The sequence below is a fragment of the Peromyscus californicus genome, unplaced genomic scaffold (genome assembly GCF_007827085.1).
Source record: "Peromyscus californicus insignis strain IS unplaced genomic scaffold, ASM782708v3 Scaffold_3__1_contigs__length_106647218, whole genome shotgun sequence".
In the NCBI taxonomy this organism is placed as follows: Eukaryota; Metazoa; Chordata; class Mammalia; order Rodentia; family Cricetidae; genus Peromyscus; species Peromyscus californicus.
In genome coordinates this window covers 33,871,612-33,891,786 of record NW_026294551.1, presented here as the reverse complement: position 1 = coordinate 33,891,786, position 20,175 = coordinate 33,871,612, and the positions used below count along the sequence as shown (strand labels likewise).

Here is a 20,175-nt window from a genome sequence, read left to right as displayed (position 1 = left end):
CACACACCTTCCCCACATACAAGCAAATAAAATACTTTTGATAATCAATTTCATATAGAGAACATTTTTATTTTCCTTCACACTTTTAGAGAGTTCAGTCCATGTGTAATTGTCCTCATTGCTTTGGGCCTGTGGAACAATAGCCCATCATCATAGGAATGTATAGTGGAGACATGTGCTCAACTTATGGCCAGGAAGTAAAAGAGAGGGAGGGAGACAGACTCCCATAGTCTCCTTGAAAGATAGTCTTCAAATAACTTAAGGGCGTCTATTAGGACCCACCCCTTAAGGGTGATGCTTAATGGTGTCAACCTGACAGACTCTTAGAATCACGTAGGAGGTGGGCCTCTAGACATGCCTGTAGGGGACTATCTTGTTTGTACTAACTGAAGCGGGAAGACCCACCCATGTTTCCCCGGCTGTGTCCTGGACCACTGAATGGAGAAGGGAGTCACACAGCGGCCCACGTCCGTGACTCTGTTTCTGATAAGAGAAGGGATGTGGACAGCTCCCTCAAGCTCCTGCCTGATGACCCCCCCCCACTGGGATGTACTGACCCCCAGAACTGTGACTCTAAGCAAGCTCTTTCTCCCTTAAGCTACATTTGTCAGGTTATTTAATCATAGCCGCATGAAAATAAACTTCAGACAACTTCTCATCAATCCTGCCGTGGAGGCCAAACTTTTATCACACGCCCGTTAGGGGACACTGAAGGTCTAAACCACAGAATCTGCTCTCCCGGTGGGTAATTCAGCCTTTGTACCAGTCCATAAAGAGCCTTAGATGCTGCAATTAAATATGCTTCCATCTTATCAACCATTATTCATGAGACAATTCTGTGATCAGGTATCAGTTGAGAGAGTGAAGGAGACAAGAACAGAGTATCTGACCAGGGATGCGATGGTCATGGGATGAAGGGCAGCCAACTGGTTCATTAATGTGTGGGTCTGCACCCTGGTGAGCACAACAGGTTCCATCAGGCAAATCCACGGCCTGGGGCTCAGGTAGCCTGTGTAACTAAATGGGTGGGAGTCGCTCTTGGCCTTCGCTCTCCTCATCAGAGCCGCCAGGGTACCACCAGGCAGAAACTAGGAACTGGGCCACATTCGGTAAAGCAACCCAAGAGATGTTCCAAGAATGGCTCTAAGGCATGGTGTCTTTTGTGTATGTGTGTGTACGCACTCATTCATGCATGTGTTTGTGTGCACGTGGTTGTGGAAACGAGTCGTTGACTGCTCTGCACCACTTTTTTTTGAGGCAGGGTCTCTCACTGAACCTGAAGTTCACTGATTTGACTAGAATGGCTGACCGGCCAGCTCCAGGGGGTCTCCTGTTTCCATATTCCTTCCCAGTGCTTGGGATCACAGGTGAGCAGACCACTGCATGTGGATGCTAGGGATTCAGTTCAGGTCCTCATGCCTGCACGGCAAACACGTCCCCAAGCCCTGCCTTTTCTTGCTTTGTTTACGTGTTGTAAGACAGGGTCTCATGTAACCCAGGCTGCCTTTCAACTCACTTTGTAGCTGAAGATGATTTTGACCTCTGCCTCTGCCCCAAGGGCTAGGGTACAAGCCACTTTGCCCAGCTCGTTGTCGTTTTTAAAATACTTTTAAAAACTTTATTTTTATGTATGTATGTCTGTGTGTGTTCAAGTACTTTAGGGGAATCAGAAAAAGGTGTCAGATCTTTTAGAACTGGAGTTATAGGTGGTTGTGAACCATCAGATGTGGGTGCTGGGAATCAAGCTCAGGGCCTCTGGAAGAGCAGTGGGTGCTCTTAACCATTGAGCCATCTCTCCAGCACCCCATTCTCTATTTTTATGAATAAAGTTGTATGGAATAAGGGACGCATGTGTGATCCCATACTGCTGGTTGCTATTTCTGTCCAGAAGCCTGAAACATTCACTGCCTTGCCCTCTACAAAGTTATCTCGGTTTTTCTCCTAGGCCAGAAAGTCACAGGATGGGATTCTGTGGGAAACTGATGTTTTAGAGTATTCAAAATGTAAAACAAAGTCTTTCTGGTCAGTCCTCTATGGCTGCATCAAGTATGGTCCTTCCCTTGGCCCACAGATCCAAAGAGAAACCCTGTAAGTTATCCTGGGCCCATGGGAGATGGGTGGCTACTCCCCCTGTTAGAGGGGGAAATGTCACAGAGAAACCTGTCCAGATGGTATGTAGGGATTTATGTGAGAAACTTGCTACACAAAAGCCTAGGGTGCCCTCTTGGTGGGCACCACCCAGGCTTGGGGCTTAAGGACAGGGGAGAATAGGTGTTTAGACCGAAGGGTAGTTTGTGCTGCTCAGGAACTCCTGCCTGTCCTTCAGGATCATTTCAATCGTCCGCCAGGTTCCACGAGTACTTTAGTTGACCTAATTAAAGCTTGCATTGCTATTTTAACTAAGAAAATGCTACTTTCAACTGTATTTGAAAGGAAAGAAAAAGAATAAATATTATCAAGACCATCTCTTAGAAGATTAGGACAAAAAAAAAAATCCAGGAGGAGAGGCTTCAAAGCTGTTTTTGTTTTCGCTGGCTTTGAAATACATAGACAGCCTGATAATTTTATCTTCCTCAAAATATAGCAAATATAGTGTATTTACTGTCTGCAGGCAATTCCATACATAAATTAAAACACACACACACACACACACACACACACACACACACACACACACACACACACACACCCCACAAAGCACTTTAAAGAAAACCCTCCCATGAGCCCTCATCCATCATTTCTCTTCCTGTGGTGAGGGCTTTCTGCCGCAGATCAATGCAATTTGAAAGTTTCAGAGGTGATTTTGTTTTTCACGTTTTGCCATTTGATGAGTTTTCAGATGGCCATCTAAAGACCAGCTTACACACAGTCTCTCCCTGATCTCAGCAGCCTCGGGATGAGCTGTAGCGTTGAGAGAGATCCTTAGCAGAGATAGAGGCCCATTTTATCTTGTTTCTCTAAGTCAGCTTTTCAATGAGCTCCAACACAAGGCTTAGTAGACTCATGAAAAACCTTTTTTTAACCTCAAGAATAGTGTTTCTGCTTCTCATCATCATATTTAGTAGGAAAGTTGCTTTTCCATTTCAAAGAAAGCCTTTCTAGGCACAAAGTGTGCCATAAAAAAAAAAATGTGGAAAGACGGAGCGATTCCTTTTTACTGTATTTCTGAATGCACTGGGTTGAAAGTGGGATATGATAGTCTTATTTCCCTAATTAAAATTTTTTTTTCAGGCAGCTACATAGCTTTGTGGCACCAAAAGAAAAAAATAATCCCAAAGCCAGGCATGATGGCACAACATGCTTATTTATATCCAGGGTTGGGAGGTAGAGACAGGTGGATTCTTGAAGCCAACTGGCTGGCAAGCCCAGCCTAATTAGCGATCTCCAGGCTAATTGAGAGACACTGTCTCAAAAATACAAGGTGAGTGGTGTCCAAGGAATAACAGCTGAGGTTGTCCTTTGGATGTCTCACACACATGCACATGTGCAAATGTTAATTGCATGCACATGCACTTGGACACTTACATTCACATACATACACACACACACACACACACACAAAACATCAAGTTTTGGTAGAAGATGAGTTTTTGTTGTTGTTTTGTTTGTTTGTTTGTTTGTTTGTTTGTTTGTTTATTCATTTATTTATTTATTTATTTATTTATTTGGTTTTTCGAGACAGGGTTTCTCTGTGTATCTTTGCGTCTTTCCTGGAACTCACCCTGTAGCCCAGGCTGGCCTCGAACTCACAGAGATCCTCCTGGCTCTGCCTCCCGAGTGCTGGGATTAAAGGCGTGCGCCACCACCGCCCGGCTGTTTTGTTTATTTTTTAAATTCAGATTCTCAGTATACAGTGCTGGCCTTGAACTCTTGACTTTCCCTTTGGGGTGCCTAGTCTCAAATGTTCAGTCCTCCTTCCTCAACCTCCCAAGAGCTGGGGTGCTGTGGGATGTCTTTCTTTATGCTGTGAATATGTGTGGCTTCCATTGGATAACAAATAAAGCTGTTTTGGCTTATGGCAAGAAAGCTTACTTACAGCCAGGCAGGAAATCCAAGCAGAGATACAGAGAGAAGGGTGGAGCTGAGAGAGATGCCAGCAGCCGCCAAAGGAGCAACAAGATGTCAGCAGACAGGTAACGCCACAGCCACATGGCAACGTATAGATGAATAGGAATGGGTTAATTTAAGATGAAAGAGTTAGCTAGCCAGAAGCTGAAGCTATAGGCCATATAGTTTGTAATTAATATACGCCTCTGAGTGATCATTTTAGAGGGGGCTGTGGGACTGTGGGGCTGGCGGGCAGAGAAACTTCCCTCTACACTGGGGTTACAGGTATGCACCACCACACCCACCAAAAACAGGCATTTTGAAAGGTCTAATTGGTTATTTTGTTTCTTTCTTTGGTCAAATCATTTAGTAGTCCCTTGAATGAACCACATACATGTACTTAGCAGGGGAAACAGAATCGGGATCTGTTTCTTCCCGTGTGTTTGTCCATGGTCCAGGGAAGATGAACGTAGCGGAAGGAATGGGAGTACAGTGTAGCACGCATACCCACAAACCCTCTCCCTGAAGTTACCTCTAGTTCCCGGTGGTGTATAACAACAAGATTGATTGGTTGGCTGGCTGACCGATGGATCCCCAAGCTTCATTTCTAAAAAAGACATTATCAATAGTGCTCATCAAATGGTATGGCAAAAAAGCAAGTGGACAGATGAGATGGAGGTTAACTGGCTCTCACGCTTTCTGTCAACGAGGATAAATGTCCATCTCAACCCTTCAGTGAAGAACAGATTCAGTACCCTGATCAAGCTCGGATAGCTCCTTTGCCCAGGCCACTGATGTCACCTTGCTTTTTCCCCACCTCAACTTCCTCTAAAATATCAGGGAGCTAGGCTGGCAAGATGGCTCCACAGGTAAAGGCACTCACCCCATAAGCTTGGCAGCCTGAGTTCAATCCCTAGAACTCACATAAAGCGGGGAGGAGAGATCCAACTCCACAAAGTTGTCTTCTGACCACCCATTCACCATGGGATGTGCACTGCCCCCCAACACACACATGTCATGCACACAAACACATCATGCATACGCACGCACATGTGTGTGCGCGCGCGCGCGCGCGTACACACACACACACCATGGGAGTCCTTACAGGCATGGTTCAGAAGTGACCAACTTCTCTTGACTCCTGACTGCAAAGGTAGGGACCTGTTAGTTGCAGACAACTGTCTATCCAGTTGAAGTAGCTATATAATTGGGTGGAGGAGTGTGTTTTCCTTACAGAATAATTGTGGTGGATTAAATAAGAATGATTCCCATCAGCTCATATATTTGAATGCTTAGTCACCAGGAATTGGCACTATTTGAAAGGATTAGAGGGATTAGGAGGTGTGGCCTTGTTGGAGGAAGTGTGTCACTGGGGATGGGCTCTGAGGTTTCAACAGCCCATACAAAGCCCAAATCTCTCTCTCTCTCTCTCTCTCTCTCTCTCTCTCTCTCTCTCTCTCTCTCTCTCTCTCTCTCTCTCTCTGATCAGGATGTAGCTATTACTCCAGCACTTGCCTGTATGACCTCATGTTCTGCACCATGATGATAATGGACTAAACTAAACCTCTCAAACTGTAAGCAAGCTCCCAGTTAAATGCTTTCTCTCCTAATAGTTGCTTTGGTCCTGGTGTCTCTTCACAGCAAGAGAACAGCGGCTAAGGTAACATAAACTCCACAGGTATTGGTTCTAAACCAAGGGCAAAAGTGGTACTCACAATACTTCACCAACATACACCAGCTTCAACAACTCAGGAGCAAGGCCCGATCAGTGAGAAGACAGCTCAGCTCTCACAGGTGTGGCGGGCTGAGTCCCGTCCCTAGTTTATATCAAATCAGCGGCTCAGTGCCGCCAGGGTTTGGGCCAGCTTCTGAAAGGTTTCCTTGGCCTTCTCTTTATGGGGATATATTTGCCACGCCTCCCAACGTCACTTCCTATCTACCAAAAAAGTCTAAAGGCTAGAAGGGAAAGAATGAGTGCTTCTTTCATTGTACTTAAAACAATGATTACAATTGTGTGTGTATGTCTGTCTGTCTGTGTGTGTGTCTGTCTGTCTGTCACAGCTCATGTGTGGCGGTCAGAGGACAACTTATAGGAGTTGGTTCTCTCTTCCCATCATATGGATCCAGGGATGGAATTCAGCTCCTCAGACTTGACAGCAAGCTCTTCTTCCTACTGAGCCACCTCACTGCCCCTCAGTGCCCTTTTTATCAGGGAAATCTTTCCCAGAAGCCCAAGCACTCTACTTCTTAGTATTTGCCAAGATTGGGTCAAATAAGGTTTTTTTTCTCCTTTTCCTTGCACTGGAGGGTCAAACCTGGGACACTGTTCATGCTAAGCGTGTGCTCTATGACTGAGCTACACTCCAGACATCACTTATCCATCACTTCCATCGAACATGAGCGCAGGAGTCTAATAGCAGTTAGCTTGGACCAATCGTGGTTCATTCTCTAAGGACTGCCTAAGTCCCCTGCCCCGTACCCGTGCCAAAGAACATGATTACCTGTTGAGAAGCAAATCAGTAGCTGTTTGTTCAGAGGTGAGCAGAGTAGGGCACAGTTAGAAAGAGTCTGGGTAATGCCTGCTATGATGGGTTTTTAGCACAAGCTAACTTACATTTTTTTTCTTTTTTCTTTTTTTTCCTTTTTTTGGGGGAGGAGGTTTTTTGTTTTTTTTTTTTTTTTCAAGACAGGGTTTCTTTTTTTTTTTTTTTTTTTAATTTTATTTATTATGTATACAGTGTTCTGCCTGCATGTGTCTTTGCAGGCCAGGAGAGGGCACCAGATCTAATTGCGGGTGGTTGTGAGCCACCATGTGGTTGCTGGGAATTGAACTCAGGACCTCTGGAAGAGCAGTCAGTGCTCTTAACCTCTGAGCCATCTCTCCAGCCCCAGGGTTTCTCTGTGTAGTTTTGGTGCCTTTCCTGGAACTCACTCTGTAACCCATGCTGGCCTCGAACTCACAGAGATCCGCCTGGCTCTGCCTCCCGAGTGCTGGGAAAGACGGGTGCGACCACTGCCTGGCTAACTCACATTTTTTATTGTGCCCAATGGGTGGATTGGGAGTGGGGAACCCAGTGACCCACTAGTATAGTCCCTTTTCTCAGAGCATGTGACGTAGAGCTCTTCAAGGCTGGGACGGAAGCCCAGTCCCAACTTCCGGAAGGAGCGCTAGAGAGCTCTAAGGGCAGAGAAATTTCAAGTGGAGTGCCTCAGTGGGTCATATTTTACCCAGATTCACAAAGTTTGATTAATAGCCTCTTCTGCCGCCACACTCGGGCTCCTTCTGTAAGACGTGCAAAGCACTCATAAAGGCACAAAGATTAATTATTTAATTAATTGATTGATCCTAGGTTATCCTAAGGCGGGAGACACTTTGGCCCTATGGCTACTGAAGGAGTCAGCCCTGTGGAAGTAAGCGCTGAGTGTCTGACTCCTCCCTGGGTCCATTCCTCCATATGGTGATGGGCTCTCCTCTGTGGGTGAGGAAGCCCAATGCCGTTGGAAAAGGCCCCAGCTGTTAAGAGAAGCTTAGAAAGGAGACGAAAGGAACGGGAAAGGGTTTTTCAGAATAATTCAGAAAAGTGGGCAGATTTGCAGTACAATATGACTGCAGCCCAGAAGCCCCTGCCTAGACACACCTCTTAGTGTCACATTTCACAAACCAATTCAGAAACCTTACTCTAAGTCCAAACCAAGATACGGTGTGAAGCTATGCCACCGCCCCCAAGGGTGAGCTAGCCACACTCAACCTCTCCACCGCATGCAGTAACCTAACACATTCATACACAACCATCACCATCCGGTACATAAGCAACCTGTTCTTGGCATGCTCATAGGTGACTCCTTCTGGACCACTAATTTTTTTCTCTCTGTTTCTCATGCCACACCTTTGCCCAGGTTGAAGGATGGTCTTTGACTTGTATAGTTCAGAATGAGCGTGAAGGTTAGCTTTGGTCAGAAACTCCAGGCATGGTGGTGGACCCCTTTAATCCCGACACTCCGGAGTGGAGGCAAAAGGATCAGCAATTCAAGGTAGTTCAGTTGTCTAGTGAGTTCAAGGCCAACCTGGAAAAATGAGGTACTGTCAGAGAGAGAGAGAGAGAGAGAGAGAGAGAGAGAAATCTTTTAAAGTGAGCTTCTAAAACCGGATGTGGCAGCACACCCTTGTAATCCCAGCTTTAGGATGCTGAGGCAAGAGGCTTGAGATTCAAGGATAGCCTGAGCTATATTAGCAAAACTGTCTCAAACCTCTCCTTCAAAATATGAAATTTCAGGGAAAGGATGGATTAAGGGAGGATGCCTTTCATCAGAGCAGGTTGAAAACTTGTGTGGAAATATCACACCAACCTATTAATATACACTGTTAATACATATAAATTAAAAAATTTAAAAATAAAGTAAAAAAAAAACAGGGCTGAATACTGGCGCACTTGCTCAGAATGCATGAGGTTGTAGGTTCATTTCTCGGCACCATAAAAAAATTTAAAAAGAAAAAAATGAACGCAACACACCGTTTAAAATGGTGTGTATTCGAATGTGTATGAATGCTTGGGTAGGGGGCGATCACCCTCCAATATGGTACCTCAGGCACCATCTGCCTTCGGTTTGGGTTTGGGTTTGGGTTTGGGTTTGGGTTTGGTTTTTGTTTTTGTTTGTTTGTTTGTTTGTTTGTTTGACACGAGGTTTTTCACTAGGACCTGGGGCCGCCAGGTTACTCTGGGCTGGCCAGCCAACAAGCCCTGAGGATCGGCCTGACTCCACTCCGCAGTTCTGGGAGTACAGTGCATGCCACCAGGCCCGGCTTTTTACATTGCGCTGAGGCTCAAACTCAGGTCTTCATGTTTACACAACCAACGTTTTCCAGACGGAGCCGTCTTCTCAGCCCATTGTTAAGGTTTTGATTTTTTGTTTTTAATAAAGAAAGTAAACTTCTAAGAAGAGCAGAAAGCTCCAAGCCAGCTTCTTGAGAAGTGAAGTGAATCGGTTGCTTTCGTCTAAACTTTTTTTCCATCGCTAAATGTTACACAAATTATAGCCTAGACAGCCAGAGAACCATTTATGTAAAAACTCAAGTAGGAAAAATGTCACGATCCAAATGAAGGGTTTGGCCTGGAGAACTTGCGAGGGTTTTCAGTGCTCCCCTCCCCAATCCTCGTCTGTGAGCTGTTTTCTTATTTATGTCCCCACATTTTGAATCAAATTCTAGGAATCCCCTTTTTGCTTTTTTTTTCTGCGTCTTTCCTACTTAAAGATCTCTTTAGAAATCTGCAAGAGAGCCCTGAATAGGTGTGTTTATGCCAATGGGAGCTTTGGCGGTGATTTTTTTTTTCCTCTCCTGAAAGGGGTCCTTCAAGAAGTTTCCCTCTCCCGGGGAGACAGCGGCCAGAGTTTCCTGAGGAAGGTGGCCGTTCTGCCAAGCTCAGAAATGGAAAGCTGTCATCGAGCCCCAGGCCTTTAGATAATGGGGAGCCTGTTCTGCTAAGCTCCCCACAAAGCCTAGACTGGCCGGCCACACAAAGGTGAGACTGACGAGCACCTTCCCCCAAATGCAGGAAACCCACTCATCAGACTTCCTTCGGGAGGTATGGGAGGCTCAGGTCAAGCACCCACTTTTTGCCACTTTGACACGGGGAGATGGGCACTAACAGCAAAGGGTTTCTGGGGTTTGTTCATTTAAATTTTTTAAAATATTTACTTATTGTGTGTGTGCACACACATGGTAAGGAATGTATAGAGGTCAGAGAACAACTTGTAGGAGTCCGTTCTCTCCTTCTCTCCTGTGGGTCCAGGGTCCTGGGGGGTATAACTCAAGCTCTGCCTCAAGCGCCCTTATGAAGTCATCCCCTCAGACCCGAAACCTCATTTTTTAAAAGCCTGTGACGCTTCAAGTTTACAGGAGCTCAATTACGTGTTCAGTCATTAACCCAGGATAAAGGCCAGAAACCTAGCACTGTGAGCCATGATAGCTAAAAACAGAATTGGATGAGGACACCCAGTCAGAAGCTGCCATCTTTCATGTGCTACTGCTTCGAGGCCGGCCAGGGTCTCTTGAAGCAGCTCCTTGGGGTAAAATAAGCAAGGGATTGAGCCTTCTGAGGGTGAAGTCTGGCTCTGCCTGCAGTTCTGGGAAAGTGACCTAATCGCTGTGTTCCCTTGACTTTCTCAGAAAACAAGATTCATCTTAAGCACAGAATGGCAATGAAATATTATATGGACATCTCAGGCACTCCGGTAGCTAGAATGATGTTGGATTATTGCACTGGGCTATCTTTATTGTTGTTCTTGTTTTTAGGGTTTTTGTTTGTTTTATCTTTTTTTTTTTTTTTTAAGATTTATTATGTATACAGTGTTCTGCCTGCAGGCCAGAAGAGGGTGCCAGATCTCATTACAGATGGTTGGGAGCCACCATGTGGTTGCTAGGAATTGAACTCAGGACCTCTGGAAGAACAGCCAGTGCTCTTAACTGCTGAGCCATCTCTCCAGCCCTTGTTTGTTTTATCTTGACACGGGTTCTCATATATTCCAGGTCGGCTTCAACCTCTGACCCTCTTGTGTCTACCTTCCAAGGGCTCGCATTTTAGGCATGTGCCAACATCCTTGGTGTATACAGTGTTGGGAATTGAAGCTAGGGTCCTGTGCATGCTAGGCAAGCACTTTACCAAGTTATACGTACACCCTTTTATTAAGACAAGGCCTCACTGTGTAGCCCTGGCTGGCCTGGAACTCACTATGTAGACCAGGCTGGTCTCAAACTTGCAGTGATCCTCCTGCTTCTGCATTGATGGGATTATGGGCATGAGCCAGCAAGCAGGCCTTTATCTGGGTACTCCACCTGTGTAGGATAACTATCCCTAATGGACTTGAGGGCCACACGGCCCAAACAAGTAAAAAAGATACTTTCTGAGAGCCAGCCTGGGTCTGCCTGATGGTCTTAGCAACAGCAGCTGAAACATGATCTGGAGATGACCTGGACCAATGAGAGGCAGCCATGTCACACCAGCAGATGCATATTCATCAGACCTCCCCCCAGGGTGGGGTAGAGGGTATATAAGGCTTGCCTCTTCCTGAATAAATGTTGTTTCCACATTCTCCCAGAGTCTGTGTGGTTTGACTCTGCACCTGCTTGGCCCCTGACCCCAAAGGGAACAACAGCACAGGACCCTGCTACACACCTGAGTACTCCATCTGAGCAGACTGGATATGTGCTCTGACCTGTGTGATTCCAGAGGTCTCAGGGGCTCCTTCGATTAAGTTAGTCATATAATTGGCCAATTGTGGCATTGCATCGTTCTGTCATATATCCTTCACTTCAGGACTTGGGGTGTTGGGGTGCCTCCTATGCAGGCTATTGCTAGGCTTATGTCATAGGAATTCACATGGGTCCCCTAAGCTCCTATCTAGAAGAGGCATAGGTCACTTCTGCCAAGTGTCACTGACCCAGGTCATATAATCAAGTCCACCCTTAATAAAGTGGGAATGTGGCCTTGGGAGCTGCTAAGTCAGTAACATGCCTGCCATGCACCCATGACGATCGGAATTCAGATCCCCAGAACCCAGATAAAAAGCTGGGTGTGATGGTACGTGCCTGGGGGGGAGAGACACACAGAAAGGCCCCTTGAAGCTCATTGGCCAACCAGCCTAGCCAATCAATGAACTTAAGGTTCAGTGAGAAACTCTTGTCTCAAAACGTAAAGGTGGAAAGTGACTGAGGGAAGACACTTGAAGTCAGCCTCTGGCCTCCACGCATGCGCGTATGCACACTTGCACATGCACATAACCAAAACTGTGCACACATCCACACTCACAAGTCCATACAACCCCACACACAAACAAATAAATACGTGAAGTAAAGTGGAATATATAGCCCTCCTACACGGGAAAAGCCCGTGAATATTATGATCGCTAAAGTCATTGGTTTGTGACACAGAAATCTCCAACTCTGGAGGCAAATATAGACAATGCTTCCTTTCTCATAAGTAAGCCTCCAAATGGTCCCTTTGGGGCTCTGTGAAAGCCCCATCACAGGGCTACCACCCCATCCGCCTTTGCTGACATCTTCATATTGCAAGTTATTTGCAAATGATAGCAGATTAGTGTGTCCCCTTTAGGAGTGGAAGGAAAGGAAGGGTCCCCAATAGACAGGTGTTCAGACCCCTTAGCTGAGCAGGAGGGAAGTGAAATGAACAGGACTTAATGTAGGCCTTCAGAGTAAGGGAACTAGTGCCAGGCATGGTGGAGCTCACCGGTAATACCAGCACTTGGGAGGCAGAGGCAGGTGGATCTCTGTGAGTTCAAAGCCAGAATAGCCTGGTCTACAGAGTGAGTTCCAGGCCACCAAGATTACATAGTAAGACTTTGTCTCAAAACAAAACAAAAGAAGAAGAAACCCCAAAAAATAAAGAGACAGAGACAGGTGTATACACACACACACACAGAGAGAGAGAGAGAGAGAGAGAGAGAGAGAGAGAGAGAGAGAGAGAGAGAGAGAGAGAGACCTGGAAAGAGGGAACAATATAAGAAATAACCAACATAAAGTGGAAACAATCAAGCACTTATGGACTTTGACACCGAACAGGTCTCAAGTGCAGAAGTGTGGAATGGAGTTACACTCAGGAGGGACACACAGCATGGGTGAGATCTCACCCTACTTATTGAAGTGAGCAAGACAATGGGGAGAGGGGTCTTGGCACCCTCTTCCCTCGAGGTCTCTGAGGACCGGTCAGTTGTCTTTCGCAAGCATCTTTCACAGCTGGGGTGTGAGCGACAATCCTGGGGACTCTCGCACCTTTGTTCTGTGATTCTCCAGAATCTTCTTAGGTGTTGTTTCTTAATGACTAGTTAAAGTTGGTTCTTGTCTCTCTCCCTCCTCTTGTTTTCTTGGGAGACAGGGTCTCACTGTTTAGCCCGGGCTCCTGATTCAGCCTCCTGCATGCTAGGAACATAGGTACCACATCCAACCTTACTTGTCTCTATTTGGCCCAAAATTCTATTGGTTTTTGGATCCTCTCCAAGACCTGAGACCCCAGCTTATACCTGGCCACTTGAGTGGCAGGTGTGATGGTAGCCCTGGAATCCTGATTTTCTAGGCTCTTTTCTCCACAAGACCAGGCTGCTCCTCCTCTAAGGCCCTGATTCGGACCTTTGCTCCTATCCAACCCTCAGGGAAGAGGAAGTCCTCTTCCATTTCTGCCAAGGCCCTAAAGTTCAGCTAAGACTAAATGTTTAGCTTTCAGAAATTTCTTGCTTGTGAGTTCAGGGACTCCAGAGCCAGGGAGCCCAGGGCCACAGCCAAGCTCAAGCTCAGTGTTACTTTAAGTATGATTGTCTGGTTGTTTTTATTGTTTGTTGTTGGTGGTGGTGTTGGTGTTGGTGTTGGTGGGTGTGTGGGGATGTGATAATGGGGTGTGCACATATGCTGCAGACCATGTGTGGAAATCAGAGGAAAACTTTTTTTTTTTTTTTTTTTTTTTTTCGAGACAGGGTTTCTCTGTGTAGCTTTGCGCCTTTCCTGGAACTCACTTGGTAGTCCAGGCTGGCCTCGAACTCACAGAGATCCGCCTGGCTCTGCCTCCCGAGTGCTGGGATTAAAGGCGTGCGCCACCACCGCCCGGCTAGAGGAAAACTTTTAAGAATTGGTTCTCTAGGCCAGGCAGTGGTGGTGCACGCACTACTTGAGAAGGATTAGAAGGTGTGACCTTGTTGGAGGAAGTGTGTCACTGTGGATAGGTTTTGAGATTTCAAAAGCCCATGCCAGGCCCAGGTTCTCTCTCTTTCTCTCTGCTGCCTGTGGATCAGGGTATAAAGCTCTCAGCTCCAGGGCCGTGTCTGCCTGTGTACCACCATGCTCCCCGATATGACCATAGTGGACTAACCCTCTGAAACTGTAAGCCAACCCCCAATTAAATGCTTTGTTTTATGAGTTTCTGTGGTCATGGTGTCTCTTCACAGTAACAGAGCAGTCACTAAGACACCTCCTTCATTTGTGAGTTCCAGAAATTGATCATCAGGCTTGGGTGGCAAGTGCTTTTACCTATTAAGGCTGCTCAAAGGCCTTGTATTTTGAGCAAAAGTCTCATGTACCCAGGCTGGCCTCAAATTCACTATGTAGTCAGAGATGGTCTTGGCTCCTGATCCTCCTGCTTATGCTGACATCATAGGTATGTCCACCATCTCCAGTTTACTAAGTGCTGGAGATTAAACCCAAGATTTCACACATGCCCAGCAAGCTTTCTACCAACCCAGTCCCATCTCAACCTCAAAGGACAGTTTTAAACAGGTGAGCGTTCTCTCACTTCCGGTCGCACACAGACACAAGGCATTAGTGCCTGGAGACCCTACAAGAAGATGAACCACGAGTCTTTCTTCTCTGGGCAGCTTGCAGAGAAACATGGCAGCCACTTCCAGGCTGGACAGGCTACTCCCTTGACCCCAGCCTTCAGCTGGCTGCGCCTTGAGGTTCATGCTGTGAATGTCCTATCCCTTTCTTTGAAAACCATGATGGGAAAAGGTGACCCCATGGTCCCCAGGACAGTGTCAACTCTGCCTGGAGGGGAGACTTGCCTGGCTTCCCATTTTGCTGTGGTAACTAGTGAAGGAACCCAGTGTCCCCTGGGAAGGCCTTTCTATACTCTTACACAGCAGTCCTTGTTCACCAAGGCTCTGCACAGGCCTGCCTGGACATGTATGGTCAACAAGAAAAGGAGAACCTTTCATTTTTATTGGTCTCTGAACACAGGACTCGGGTTTTATTTTTGGAAAAATCACTCAGGCGGCCTAGGCGGCCTGGCTCTGTGCTATTGACTTTTTCCTGGCATGCTCAATGAAGTCAATAGATTGAAAGTATCTAACAGATGTGGTACCGTTCCAACTGCATGTGGCCTGCAGGCCATACTTTAAATTCCAGCCCTCAAAGTCAAGGTGAAATGTGCCCCAAAAGCCCTGCGCTAATGCAATTAAACACCATAATTATATAAGCATTGATTCAGATCTCAGAATACTCCCTTCCCACTGCATGGTACCACTGGGACACATTCCTGCTAGGTCTGATCCTTGGGTGACAGCTTTAATCCTAATCCAAAGGCTCCACTTGCCTAGAACTGTCACAAGGCAGCCAGCCGGCAGCACATGCGTCTTGCTGATCAGACTTTCAGATAGAGAGCTGATTGTGCGTGGCCCACTGTTTCCCGCCTCCTGGGCAGAACACAGTCAGGATTCCTCCTTCCAGTCCCTCTCCCCTCCTCCCCCCTGTCCTCTGCCCTTCCTTCCTTCCCCCACTCCTTTCTTCCCTTCCCTCCCCTCTTCCCCTCCCTCCCCTCCTCTTTCCTCCCCCCAGTCTGTCTTCTCCTTTCTTTCTCCCTCTTCTTCCCACTTCTTCCTTTCTCTCCACTCCCTTTTCCATCCCTTCCCTCCCCTCCCTTCCTCTCCCCTCCCCTCCCCTCCTCCCCTCCCTTCCTCTCCCCTCCCCTCCCCTATCTTTCTCTGCTTTGTTCAGACAGGGTATCTTTCTGCAGCCCAGCTGTCCTTCAATTCATCATCCCCCTGCCTCAGCTCCCTGAATGATGGGAACACAGGCATGCACTGTCGCACCGGGCTTACACTGGTCCCTTTCAAAGATACTATGTGGGAACTTCTTGAGAGAGGAAAAGGTAGGGGGAGAGGACACAAAGTGTAGGCAACTGCTGCAAAGATAAACTGGGGAGGTTAAGTTCATGGGCTGGTAGGGTTTTTTTTTTTTTAAGTTTTATTTATTTTTTTTTTAAATTGTGGTTGTGTGCATGTGTTGCCTGATGTGGGTGCTGGGAACTGAACCCAGGTCCTCTGTAAGAGGACTACATGCTCTTAACTCGTGAGCCATCTCTCTAGTCTCTCTGTGTCTAAGTTTCTAGGAAAAAGCTGTAGGAAATCAACACAGACAAACCGTGTTAACACAACATACTTGCTGGACATGATAACGCATACCTGTAATTTTCAAACCCAAGAAGCTGAAACAGGAAAAGCACAGTGAGTCTGAGGTGAGCCTGGGCTACATAAGATTCCATCTTTAACACACACACACACACACACACACACACACACACACACACACACACACGGTATCTCTGTTTATTGGTCATGAGTCTGAGCTTGGGTTGGAGGACACTCTGCTCAGGGTCTCACAGATTGAAGTCCAGGAACTGGCCAGTGTTAGTTACTATTTGAATATGAAGTGGACCTACCCTCTAGACTCGAGCTTTGAGCACTGGGACCCCAGCTGATGGTGCTGTTTGGGGAGTCTGCCTAGCTGGGATGCGGTGTCCAGCTGGGATGTGGTGCCTAGCTGGTGGAGGTTGGCCCCTCAGGCCAGGCTTTTGATAGTTATATCCCCACTCCTGGCTCTGTTCTCTTTGCTTCTCAGCCTACCAGGACGTGAACAAGCTGCACCTCAAACATTCGAAGCCTTCCATCATGACTTCCCCGTATGGTTGCCTAGGCTGTAAGCCTTGCAGCTCAGATGAAAAGGTATGCTGGCAGCTGGAAGCCAAGGAATACCACAAAGTCACACCGCACAACAAACCTCACCCAAGAGATTTATTGGGAGGGAAAATACCAGGAGGGTGGCTGCCTCTGCTCCAGCAAGAAACAGCAGCAAACTGAACAGCAGAGAGGGCTTATATAGAGCTTCTTGGGAAAGGGATGGAACTTTTCAGGGTGGAGCTTTCCAGGGTGGAGATTGGTGGGATTTCATGTCCAAAGATTGGGCTTTTTGCTCTGCAGGGTGGGGTCAAGGTCTAGTAATTAGGGCAGTTAGTGTATTCTGTGGGTGGAACCTGGCAGTTAGAGGTCCTCAGGGGAGGGGCCTGGCTCGAGGTGCTTACATTCCCCCCTTTTTTGTTTAGTAATGATAAACAATCAGGTCACAGGAAAGGGGGCGATGTTATCATTAGACTACTTCCTGCTGAATCAGGGGATCAAGGTTCTTTGGGCATCCTGGTTACAGCCAGGATGTAACTACATGCTGCAGGTCTCTGGCCCCGTAGCTAGGGACTGGCGATCCTGTAATAGTAACTGGTTGAAAGTCTGGTTAGAAATCTCTTGGATCTGTTGTTGAAGAAATCTAGACAGGAAGTTTATAAGGCAGGGTGTAAACAGTAGGATTAAGAAGAGAAGGGAAAGAGGGTGAGAAGGGCGGCATCCAGTGTCATACTGAACCCTCAGTGACCCACTGGCCAGAGGCAGCAAGCTGTGTCTTACGTTTTTGAAGGTCTTTCTGAAGTTGTCGGATCTTATCTCTTATAGGACTGCTAAGGGCAGCCTACATCTGGCCAACATCGACAGTGATCTCTAATTTGATCATAGAGAAAGAAGGAATAGGGAACAGGTGTTTTAGAAGCTGATTTAGGTGTCATAGGGATAAGTATCTCCTTTTGGCAACCTGCTGGTGAGTGGTCTCCAGACCCTACTGTGTAAGTGCTCTAGTTGAACCATTAAGGATAGATTTAACAGTAGCATAGAGAAGAAAGAAATCTGAAACATTTTCCATCACCCTAAATCACTTTCTTATACCTCCAGAACTTTCATTTACATGACACCTTAAAACACTTTCTTACACCTTCAGATCTTTCATTTACATAGCACTTTCTTATACCTTTGAAGCTTAACTTAAGCTGCCGGGCAGTGGTGGCACACGCCTTTAATCCCAGCACTTGAGAGGCAGAGCCAGGCGGATCTCTGTGAGTTCGAGGCCAGCCTGGTCTACAGAGCGAGATCCAGGACAGGCACCAAAACTGCACAGAGAAACCCTGTCTCAAAAAAAAAAAAAAAAAAAACTTACTTAAGCTTCCACATCCCCAGACAACACTTTCTTAGACCCTCTGAACTGAAGTTATCCTCAGTGCTCACTTAAGCTTTCACATTCTCAGACCTTTAGAACTTTTGTACGTTCCTGTATGAGTACATGAAGGTGCAGCTTTAATACCTCATTAAACAAGCATTGTTTTTTTTTTTTTTTTTTTTTTTGGTTTTTCGAGACAGGGTTTCTCTGTGTAGCTTTGTGCCTTTCCTGGAACTCGCTTTGGAGACCAGGCTGGCCTCGAACTCACAGAGATCCGCCTGGCTCTGCCTCCCGAGTGCTGGGATTAAAGGCGTGCGCCACCACCGCCCGGCAAGCATTGTTTTTTAAATTCTATCATAAACCCTGTTTTTATGATTTTTATTTTCAGTACAGGAATTATCATACAGGAATAGAGAAAGCATGCAGAGGTGATAAGCCCCAGTGATGGAGAGATGGATAGGGAGTTAGAGGAGACTGAAGCAGCCTTTGACAGCCAGGACGGACTGTTGATTAGAGGTGAGGGTCTCTTGGACAATAAACATCCATGTGTAAGAGCTACCCCAGATAGGTGTAGGTAAGAAGAAAAAGAAAAGAAAGCAAGTTTAGATACAAGAGAATTTTGGATCATTTGCTTGTACAGTGGCAGAAGTCATCATCATTGAAAATTGAGAATGTCAGTTTTGGCCGTTTGAATTGTACTAAGGCCAAAGAGAGGCTTTCATAAAATCGGAGTCCATGGAGGAAGTGGGGAAGGGTCGCAAAGTGAACTCGCTGGAGGGAGTTTCTATGAGTTCCAAGTGGGAGCTGAGAGACAGGGGGGACAAGAGGCCCAGATGGGCTTAAGGAAGCTGTGGGGCTTAGCAGGCAGCTCCTAGGGGGAGGAGGCCAGAAAACAGGGAGGGCTGCCCACATGGTGAGGCCCTGGAGGGTGTAGCAGGCTCCAGGAGCCAGTGAGAGGACGTTTACCAAGTAGGTGAGGAGAGATGGATGGATAGAGCAGGTGGAGGGAGAAGCAGCCGAAGAATTTGGAACTAAATATGATGGGTAGCAGAAGCCAGAAGAAACAAATGGTCTGCACACATCTTAAGAGTCAAATCAGCAACTTGGGTCATTTTGAAATGTTAAGACATGGGCACTATGGGGTGAAGGGGAACTACTGCTGAGTTGATAAGTCAGAGATCCTGAACCGAGTGGTAGGTTCCATTGGTTTTTATAACTGAGCGTATGTGGGTATTAAAGGGAGAACTGAGGAGCAGAAGATTCTTTCTTAGGTCAGAGATGAGAGACTTAAGTCCCCTGAGGTTTTGGAAAGAACATGGATATTGAGCCTGGGTTATATATTTGTTGGGGTTTTGTAGTTGAATGATAAGGGCTGTGATGTTTGGCTGTAGAGGGGTTTTAGGTGTCCCATACCCAGCGATCTACCTGAGAGATTGATAAAGAAGAGGTGTGTCAGATCGTGTGGTTTGGAGAAGGAGGAAGGGAATGGCTGGTGAGCTTGGGGTCAAACGAATGGGGGGAACAAAATAAACAGAGGCTCCCACATTGGCTAGGAGGTCCTTTCCCAGCAAGAGGATGGTACAGGTTGGCACCATTAGGAAGGAATGGGTAAGGGAAATACCCCTAAAGATACAGCTCGGTGCTGGGGTTTGGTGAGCCTGGTAAGGCTGTCTCCTTACTCCAAAAATAGAAGAATGAGAAGGAGAGGTGGGTCCCTAAAACTTCGTCAGGACCAAAGAAGTGGGCCCAGTGTCCAGAAGGAAGGAGAAGGATGGCCCTGATACTGTGATAACTACCTGAGGCTTGCTGTCAGAGATGGCGGTGGCCAGGCCAAGGGACCCCAGGCCCCCTCAGTCATTCATGGCCAGACCAAGGAGGTGAGATGAAGGGCCATCTGGGCTTGATGTCCCCATGCTGCAAGGGACATAGGGGCAACCAACACCCCAGTGTCCTTGTTGATGGCACCTTGGACATGGTCTGGGTGGTTTATGAGGGTTTTTACAGGCCTGGACCCAATGAGCCCTCCTGACCGCATTTGAATCAAGGACACAGAGGTTCTTGGGCTTTAGGAGACCAGAGAGCCTGGGTTTTTGCCTTGGCCAGCTGAGAGGCCTTGGCCTTCCTCAGGTGTTTTTGTTTGGGGCTTTTTCCTCTCTCCCGTGGTTTACCTTGAAGGTCACAGTGAAGACCTCTGCCTGTGGAGTCAGGGGTCCTCTCCCTAGACGTTTGAGTTTGGCCCTAGTATCAGGGAAATCCTGGGAGAAGTAGGTCATAAGAACTTGTTTCCCATCCAGGGTCTCGGGATCCAGATTGGGATA

The 20,175-nt window shown here is 46.9% G+C and overlaps 1 long non-coding RNA gene across 3 annotated transcripts in view; it reads left to right on the top strand.

The window, feature by feature from the left end:
• The window catches only part of LOC128122303 (uncharacterized), an 84,614-nt gene that overhangs the window by 38,707 nt on the left and 25,732 nt on the right, over window positions 1-20,175 (top strand). The window contains exons 3-5 of one of the 3 annotated variants that reach the window (XR_008222397.1): window positions 1,262-1,367; window positions 9,390-9,566; window positions 16,442-16,545. The exons of 1 other annotated variant lie outside the window; for it this stretch is intronic. This is a non-coding gene — a long non-coding RNA (uncharacterized LOC128122303). The remainder of the gene's footprint in view (window positions 1-1,261; window positions 1,368-9,389; window positions 9,567-16,441; window positions 16,546-20,175) is intronic. One more of the 3 variants, XR_008222398.1, reaches the window with a different exon arrangement.